The following is a 9,399-nucleotide window of genomic DNA, read 5'->3' on the forward strand; positions in this document are numbered from 1 at the left end:
CTTTACTTCTCCTTCCTCTTTTACAACAACCCCTCGACCCCTCCTCAACCACCCCTCCACCATCACCACCACCACCACCACCAACCCCTCATCCTCGCCTACTACTATACATGAATAATGCAGGGGGCCTCCTCGATCGTCGCCTCCAACATGCCACGGCATGTTTTATTCACACTAAACTCAGACATGCCGCACACACAGTTCTCCCCTCGCCGCTGCCCAGTTCTTTGAGGCGCCCGCCGGCCTCAAAGTCATCAGCGTTAGCTCAACGCGTCCGCTCGCTCGCTCGCTCTGTCTCCTTGACCTGAACGTCCCTGCAGAGGAGAGAGACCCCAGTCTTAAATGGCAGTACGGAGCTGGAAGTAAATATTTGCATTTAATTCTGGATGTCCTGTCACATCCTGCTGAAAATAAATGGTCTTGTTTCACTCGTCCGTTTTCCATTTCATTTACCTGCTGTCTTTTTGTTGTTGTTTTTTGTACCTTTTCAAGGCGGCATTATCTTCGGTACTCTTAAAGACACCATGAAATACAAAAGTTTCAAGTTATTATCTGTGTCCTTGCATTGACTTTTGCTTTCTTTTCATATCAAAAACCCTTTTGTTTCTCTTACATTCAAATATTTTTGATGAATGACAAATGGCTGCTTTTATATAACGCTTTCATCCAAATGTTTCTGCTGCTCATTCACTCATTCACACTCACATTCATGTACACACACCCCGATGGCAGCTACCACACAAAGTGCTGGCACAACCATCAGGAGGAATTTGGAGTTTGGTAGGTTATCTTCCCTGAGGACACCGTGACTTGTGGACAGGAAATGTCGGGGATCGAACCACCTTCTGATTAATGGACAACCTGATCTACCTCCTGAACCACAGCCAATGACACATTCTGCACTCTGGATTGTATAAATGACTCGGTACAACTTTCTGAAATGGCATCCTTCATGAAGGGTTATCAAGTTGTAACTAACAGCTTTATTATAATGAATGAATCAGTTGCTAATGCTTATACTAATGCTATAGATCCATTAATAGCAGCAGGTTTTGGGTTGCCAGGTTGTGAAAACTCCCTTTGACAGATTAGACTGTATGACCACTAAAAAAGGGAGAATCTGGACTAGTTTTAACAACTTATTAAGCATTTAATAACGGTTTTGTAACATTTATAACTGCATTATTACCAAGTAGAAAGAAATAAAACCAGCCAAAAGGTTCCTAAACTTGTGGGTCATAAGGGCTAGTTGAGTGATATGATGGGTTGATGGTGTGTGTTTGGATATCAGTTGCCATGGTTGCTGTCTAAATCATACAAATTGATTAATCTCTCACTCCTTTTACACTTCCTAATTCAACAATGCAGGTGAGGCAGGTGCTCGCTAAGTCACTCCCACTTTTAAAGTGATCAAACCAAATCCCTGATCTGATTCGACTGATTCCCTTTTTGAAACCTGACCCTTTCCCTTGGAGATACGTCACGAGCTCAAGAAGTTCCTCAAACCCAACTGTTATGTGTATCATTCGAACACGAATGCAGTCATGAGCAACCACCTGTGTTCCTGTTTTGAAAACAACACGCTTCCCTTACTCTAACAGACGCTGTTGCCACATCAGAGTTTTTCACCCTTATCTGACAGACGGATCACCTCCGCTCATTATCTTATGGCGCGGTCCGAGAGCAGCTTTGGTCATGCATTAGCGACCCTCCATGGCCACATCAGCGGAGATGACAGCACTTTGATGATCCATTTGTTACCCTACAGGACTCATGCCTGTGCACTTCTCTGAAGTACTTGATTTATTATTCATTTGTGTTCCTGCAGGGGCTGAACAGTCATTAGCAGGAAGGTCCCAGGTTCAAATCCAAGGCTTTCTGTGCAGGTTTAAGAGACTGTTTTCAGCAAATAAAACTACGTTAACCCTCTCCAGCACTGAAACAGGTTAAACAACGAGGTTAAACAAAGCCGACACCCAACTCTTGTTTTCTTTCTGTTTTCACCAACAATAATCTCTTGCATCATCCCGTCTCTTCTTAGTATGCATCCCCCCCAAAAGCGATCGCTCACCTGAGTGGTGAAGCGTCCAGTGTCCAGATGGTCCGCTTGGCAGCCTCTTCAACCTCGTAAGCATTAAGAGCTAAGATTGGCTGTTACCAGGAGAAAATGTTGTTGGATTATGACTCATTGCAAAAAACAAGCCAAAAAACAAGCTCCTTGACTATCCCAAAGCCTGAAAATTTTACTCCCACCCTCGTATTCCAAATCCTCAGGTGCTTTTTTCTGATAAAAATCACTGATGTTCATGAAATATTTTCACTCATTTGAACCCGTCTTATAAAGACAGTCTCCTTGACCCACATAATGATAATACTTTGTTTTGTTTTGCAACAAAGACTTCCATCACTACTAACATATGGGATACTCCTGATAACAAAAATTATTAAAACATGGCATGTTTACATCCAGTAAGTAGGTTAAAAAGCCATTTTTACTACGACTGTTTTAACACTGATTAACCTTAATCCTACCGACTGAGGTCCCTGCAGACCACAGAGGTTTACTTTTTGTCATATCTCACATGTGCTTTATTCTATTAGTCCAATTTTTCATGACTTTGTCAATCAATTTGTTCTTAATGATTTCATGTCATTGTTTTATGCTTCTGTTTTAATTAGTGCTTTTCAAAAATAACAATGTATTGGGGTCCTGGGGGATCCCAGTCAAAAGCACCAAATTCTTTCTATGCAGTTTTAATAGATGGAACTATTTATTGAGTTCATGTTTGCTCTGGGCCCTAATTTAAAGTATCACACACTATTAGGAGGGAAGGGGCCCTGGGTCAGTCATTTTGAAGGCTTTGTGGAAAGATTGTACTTGGGATAAAAGCTGCAATTTGTATTAAGTATATATTTTTGTTTTACACAATATGCAAATTAACTTTCTTAAAATAATAATAATCTGTTCTTTTTTTAGGTGACGTTAATGACACAACTAATGATGTTTTGAGAAGAAATAACATTAACATTTTGTCATGATGGTTGTTTCTTACAGTAGTTTATTCTTGGGGTCCCCAGGCAGCCCAGTCCTTGTATGTTAAATATATTGGTAGGATGAGGGTTAAGATGTTCTTCTTTATGATTAGTTCAGATTTCATACGCAGAATCATTAGAGGCTAAATGCTTTAGTCCCACACACTGTTTCACTGGTACATTCAAGTTTCAGTCTACTTCCATCAGGTATATGACATAAACTGTACAGGTACATGGACAAACATCACAACAAATCCATTGAAAGTATATAGTAGTGAAAGATAATAAAATATTACTGGGCAAATATAACTTTGTCTTCAGTCTTTTATAAAAAAGTTGAATGTTAGCATTTAGCCAACTTCATGCTAACATTAAACGTTAACATTAGCTAATGTGTTGTTAGCTTGTTGTATACGATGATACTGCGTTTGTCACTGTAGTTAAGATACCGTTACCTTCTCATCCTGAGCAGAAAGGAGTTAAAATACACTGGCAATGTCAAAAACTTACATTTACTTCTCGACAGGTTCATGTTTTCAGTGGATATATTGAATCTGTTTCACATGGTTTTAGGTCTATCATACAGGGAGGCTAACATGCACTTTATGTAACATCAACTAGGTTGGAGTTATATGTAATTTAGTATATTTCTTTCACACCTACAATATTTATTAGTCCTTCACGAAGAAATTATGTGATCCTTTTCAACTCTAGCTTAGCTAAATAAGGGGGGAAAGACTGTGAAAGAACTGGGGTCCCCAGATGTTAGGCCTTTAGCCGGACCCTCAAAAATTGGGTGAATGACACCTTGAGACAACATCTCAACTATCAAAAGGTTAGAAAAAAGAAAGTGCATCAGAAGTTCATCATATCTCAAAATTGACATGCGGCTATTTTGCATTAGCATAATAAATTTTGGCATAAACATGTTTTTCTTCAGTGTACGTGCTGTAGGTAGACGAGGATTAAGAGGAGAGGGTAATATTTTCTTGACTTTAACGACACACTATACACCATATGACAAACCCTCATTTAAAGACATTTAAAGCACTCGTTTATGCCTAACATGCCTTATTTTATGGATTGTGAATGCTGAAATGCCCTCAAGACCCAACAAGGAGCCCCTCGGGAGTCTCAGAATCTGCTCCTGTCCAAGTTTAGTAAATACAACCTGAAAACAGATGTCGCTGCTCAGATAGCTATCGGGAGGAGGAAGGACAGTGGGCCCAGTGGAGCGATCCTGGCCGACAGAGGTCATGTTCTGTGGTGGGAGAGTAACTGAGCACATCATTGAGCGCACAACTTGACCCTGGGTGAGTTATTGTGTTGAGGTGGTCCGGTCCGCAGGGAGGCCCTACTCAGATCACTTACATCCCATGCTACCTGTGGTGCTGGAGACACTGTCCTGAGAGGGTAATTCCTGTTTGTAGGAGTAACATCTATGGGTGTTAATATTACTATCAAGGGAGCGCTTCAAAGAGAAACACTTTTTTTGTTTCAGCTGAGGTCACTTGTTAGTTTTTCTCGACCCAAATTCATAAAAAATAGAGCTGCTGTACATCAAGCTCTTTTCCTTTCTCCATGTACGAAGTGTTCCCATCATTCACTCAAAGCTTACTTAACCAGCAGAGTGGAGATGAAAGCTTGAGCATTCGAGTACCCACAAAGATCCTTTGATGCCCAACCATGAAGTATGTCTTAGAGCTTTTAGCATTCCTGACTCTGGAAATCAGTCAGAAAGATTTTTCGTCTCCTGCCGACAAACAGAGGAGAGCAGGAGGTCCTCACGGTGAACGGTTTTCCTGAATTGAATGTATGTTGTTAGACTGTTGAACCGAAATGCACTGAGTCAGGTAGTGCACAGCCAGCGTCTGTCTAATCTTACCATGCTTGTTGCAGCAGATAGCATAACGGAGCATGCTGGATATCTGTTGTTCAACTGCAAACCGTTGTTGAGCGTTACGGGTGAAATAGATGGAGTGCCGCTTGTTTGTGATAATGTGCAACAGTTGTACATTGTTTTCTCTAGATACAGAGCATCCTATCATTTCTCTTCTATTTTGAGCACAGCTGTCTATTAGCTGAGTGCCTGTAAGCCAGTTTTTTTTGTTTTTTTTTTTGCTCTCAGCGTTTTGTCAATTCTGTGGAGATTTGGGTAATGGCTTCCGCTCAGCTTAAGGAACAGCTCTAAGTGTGTGCAGTCAGACTTCATCTCCTCTCCTGAACAGGCTCTCCTCATCAAAAAGCTGAGTCCCAGAGGCCGCTCTCCACTGCCTGGGCCCTTATGGTCTCAGCTGTTCAGGCTCTGGAGAACATCGGGCCCACTCAGCTGTCTGTTCCTGTCCTGAACCCCCCGCCCCCTCTGCTAACCACCGGCAGTATAACCCCCGCTAGGATTGACAGCATCTGTCAGTGTCACTCATTCAGCAGTTTTTTGATGTTTGACCTTTTGAGACGGGAATGTGCTAGAACTGTAAACACAGTTTGTTTTATCATTATTATCCACCGTTCAGGTGCTACAAGGGAATATTACTGCTCGACAAGGTTGTAAATACCCTCTTGCGCCCTTTTGTGTACAACATATGCCTTCGTGTGGAACAATATATCATATATAAGAGTGTATAAGCAGTTTAAATTACCTGCAGCATCACTTCTCATTGACCTTTCCTTTCAGATTGGAAACTAGGAACAGACAGAAGGAGGCTGAAAGCTTCACGATGCCGGCGGATAAGATCACGCCTTCACCCTTTTTTATTAGAGGCACTCACTGATCCGTGGGCTCCGTTCCCCTCGCGGGGGAAGTCGTTTGTCAAAGACAGATCCCCTCAGGAGCTCTGCTGGATTTAGGGGTTTCCTCCGCTGTTCACGGGGCACATTTCCCAGAATTACACTCATTCATGATGAGTGAAAGCATCCAGAGGAAAAAAGAGCTGCCTCTCGCCTCCATTCAGCAGCCCAGGCCCCTAATCTCCGCTGGGACAGCCCACAATGAGAAAGGAAGGCCGACACTCACATCAAGCACCAGGCTCTATAAAGGCACAATGACAAGGGAGAACATGTCATACCTCGTCTGTTTGTGCCGCTAGAAACTTTTAAAACAGTTTAAATGCCTCCGTAGTTTTTCCTTTGACACGCAGAAGTTACTCCTGTGTTGTTGTCATCATATTAAAGACCTCATGTGTCATCTTCGGCAGATTTATGCGTCTAGTTTTGGTATTTGTGTTACTTTTCAACACAAAATAAACTAATGTCAGCATATGTCAACGTATGTTTTGCCAGTAAGTGAAGCTATTTACATAATATTGCAGCACAAATGTGTGTGTGGTCCCAAACAAAACACATCACTGTCCTGTGACAACCATGTATGTTGAAAATATTAACACCTAAAGACACATTTATGGTTGTTAAAATCATCTTATTCCACAATATCTGACAGTATCATTCAGTCTGTATCCTGTATCATCAAGGTCAACTCTTCACTGAAGCTGCAGTTTATGTTTATTTACATGGAAATATTCATCATGTCTAGAGCATCATTTAATACACGTTCCTTCAAATTCAGCAACATATTTGGTATCTTTGGAAACTTTGGGATCCCAACTTGAATTTGAAATAAATGATATTTGAGCACACAGGATGAGCTGTGAAGGTATTAATAAACAAAGCAGCTGTGCATTTCTGAGATAATTCAGTTGGTTTGTAAAGAGTTTTATTAGCTGAAGAAGTTTCCTAAGGAAGTTTCTTGGAGAAAAAATACTTTATTATGAAAAATATGTCACAGAATTGCTCAATTTAAAACCAATATAATAATTATTTATCATCAAACTATTCTCTGTGTATACATGCATATACAGCTGACCTGCTGTGTGACTAAAAGAACTATTTCCAGGTTATGCTGGGAATAAAATTGTAATTAATTAGAGGAATAGCTACTAATTGAACATTGTTTTCTCTATATGAAGCGCAAAATGTTACTACATTTGACCCTTCAGTTTATCTGGAATCATAAATTTGGATAAATGGTTTTTGCTACACAGTGACTGTTAACTGTATATGTTTTCAGTAGGGAGTTGTTATTTCAAAAATGCAAATTCTGTACAGAGATGAAATGATAAATGATAAAATATGCGTATAGATCTGTAAAATATGTATTCACAGTTAATCGCCTGCTGTTGCAGTCAAGGCGGTGCTGCACATCAATACCAGTCTGCTTAATAAGCTGACTACATTCCTGGATGTTTTTGCTTTTAATATAAATATATGCTTTTCATTTGTAGTGAAAATTGTTTGCAATCAACACAGTAACCCCTGGAAAGTAAATAATCATCATAATCTTACAGTAGCACATGTGCTAGTTGCATAATGAGGTGCATTAACAGACTGTCTGAGGGCAGCCTGCAGGATATCTGGCCTGGAGGAACTTCCATGACCTGACCATCACCTGGAATGAACATCAACAAGCACGCCGCTCTCATTTATCCTTCACACCTGCTGCAAAACACAAACATGTAGCCTACATACTAATTTTTTCTCTGTCCCTCTTTTTCATCACCAGCTCAGTCTAGTGCACCAGAACCGTTGGCCTAGTTTTTACCAAAACAGCCAAACAAAGCCAGAGGACGTTTTGGTAAATAGCAGTAGCCCTTTGAGCCGATGGTGCTCTCCTCTTCTGGTGTCGTTGCTAGGAGACAGTGGGTTTGAAATCTGGCTTCGACAAGGTGCACCTGCTTCACGGGGTCTGGCACATTCAGAGTCTGCACATTCAACACATGGGAGGAAAAAACTGATTTGAGCCGCATGAATCTTGGGGGAGTTTCTCTGTTTTCCGTCCTGTTTCTCGTGATTAGACAATGATTCTGAGTTGGGTAAATTCCTCAGGGACAGATGTGCATAAGTGCAGGTGTTTTCTGCTCTCGTGCCCGTACTGTATGTTGCATTTAAACGTGCTCTCCTAAAAAAAAACTACAAAACGTCCCTCCTCTGTCTTTTTGTGAGTGAGTAAACACAGCGTGAGCTCAAGAGTCAATAAAGGACAAAAGGATTTAAAATCACGCAGCTTCTGTGACTTTGAAGCGAAGCAGAGCATCCTTTTTGAAAGCTGTCACACCCAGTTAACAGATTTCCATTAGGTCTATAAAGAGGGAAAAGACACTACTTTTCTATGTGAAAGTGGGTCAGTTGCATTATAATTCACTGACATCTTATGTGGGATGTGACCTGAGGTGATAAAAGCACAGAATGTGTGATTATATAACTAGAGGTTCGGCTTTAGGGTAATCTCCACTTGCTTTAGTGCTGACCAGTCAGCTGAGACCGACAGCTGCCTGCTGTGACCCTGAGAGCATCATGAGGATCTGCACTCTACATGCTGTCATGTGGGAAAATTAAATCAGCCGCGCATCTTTAAAATCTTCACACCTTTTCATTTTGGCAGGTACTATTAATGGCGAGTAAAAAATAGACTTCATACAGACTTTTCGAGGAAACTGACAAAAGTGAAACAAAGCTGCATCATGTGAGGATGAAAATAGCACTCGAGCATCACTTTTTTCTGGTGTCTCATTGGTCCCTCTGTGCTGCTATGTGTGTCAGACTCCTTCCTGCGTGGCTGTTGGGCTCCACTGTACTGTACATGTGTCAGACTGGAGCGCCTCCAGCTCCAGTCTGGAAGATGATCAGCTGTGCACGACAGGGTCCGCGAGGGAACCAAAGCCAACAGCCAATAAACACCTCCGTATCCTCACGATGACCTGCTGAGCTGAAGAGTGTTAATTGTGCTGTGGGTCATTAGGCTGAACACAGGCATATTTCAGACGTGCCCTCTTTGCAGGCTTTGACCTTCTGCTGGGCACCCTGGGTAATACTGGGTGTGGGCGCCAGTATCAAACTGACTGGTGTGAGCCACAAGCTAAAACGATCACTTTCTTCATTAATAATGATGAGGATAACTGACCTAGTGGCCATGTTACCAGATATAGACTCTATAGACGTCTGTAGTAAGTTGTTTTCCTTTCATTTTGTTCTTGCTGCTTTTGCACAGGAAACATTTCAGGAGCTGTTTGCGGTTTATTGACTGTTAGACAGAAAAATATCAAACAGCTGTCAAAAAAAATAACAAGTTGAAGTTGACTTCAAAGTGTTACTTAAACATGCTGCAAATTTTAATAAGCAATAAAAACAAACAGCTGTAAAATATAGAAAATGAGTGCTTCAGAAATAGCTGTTTAGTCAGCCAAAGACTTACATTTAAGTAACGTCCACACTGATATACATTTGAAATAAGACATCTTTCATTTCTAAAACTTTACCCTGAACAACAGACAATAATAAAATTCGTCATACTGGGGATATACATGCCTCTCAAGA

General features: G+C 41.1%; 1 long non-coding RNA gene across 1 annotated transcript; it reads left to right on the top strand.

Annotated features, from left to right (window-relative positions):
- The first annotated feature begins 4,258 nt into the window (after positions 1-4,258).
- On the top strand, positions 4,259-6,228 carry LOC121887753. Its single transcript, XR_006093032.1, has 2 exons — positions 4,259-4,346; positions 5,708-6,228. It is a non-coding gene; the product is annotated as an uncharacterized LOC121887753 (long non-coding RNA).
- Positions 6,229-9,399: the final 3,171 nt, after the last annotated feature.

Source organism: Thunnus maccoyii, chromosome 21 (genome assembly GCF_910596095.1).
Source record: "Thunnus maccoyii chromosome 21, fThuMac1.1, whole genome shotgun sequence".
NCBI classification, from domain to species: Eukaryota; Metazoa; Chordata; class Actinopteri; order Scombriformes; family Scombridae; genus Thunnus; species Thunnus maccoyii.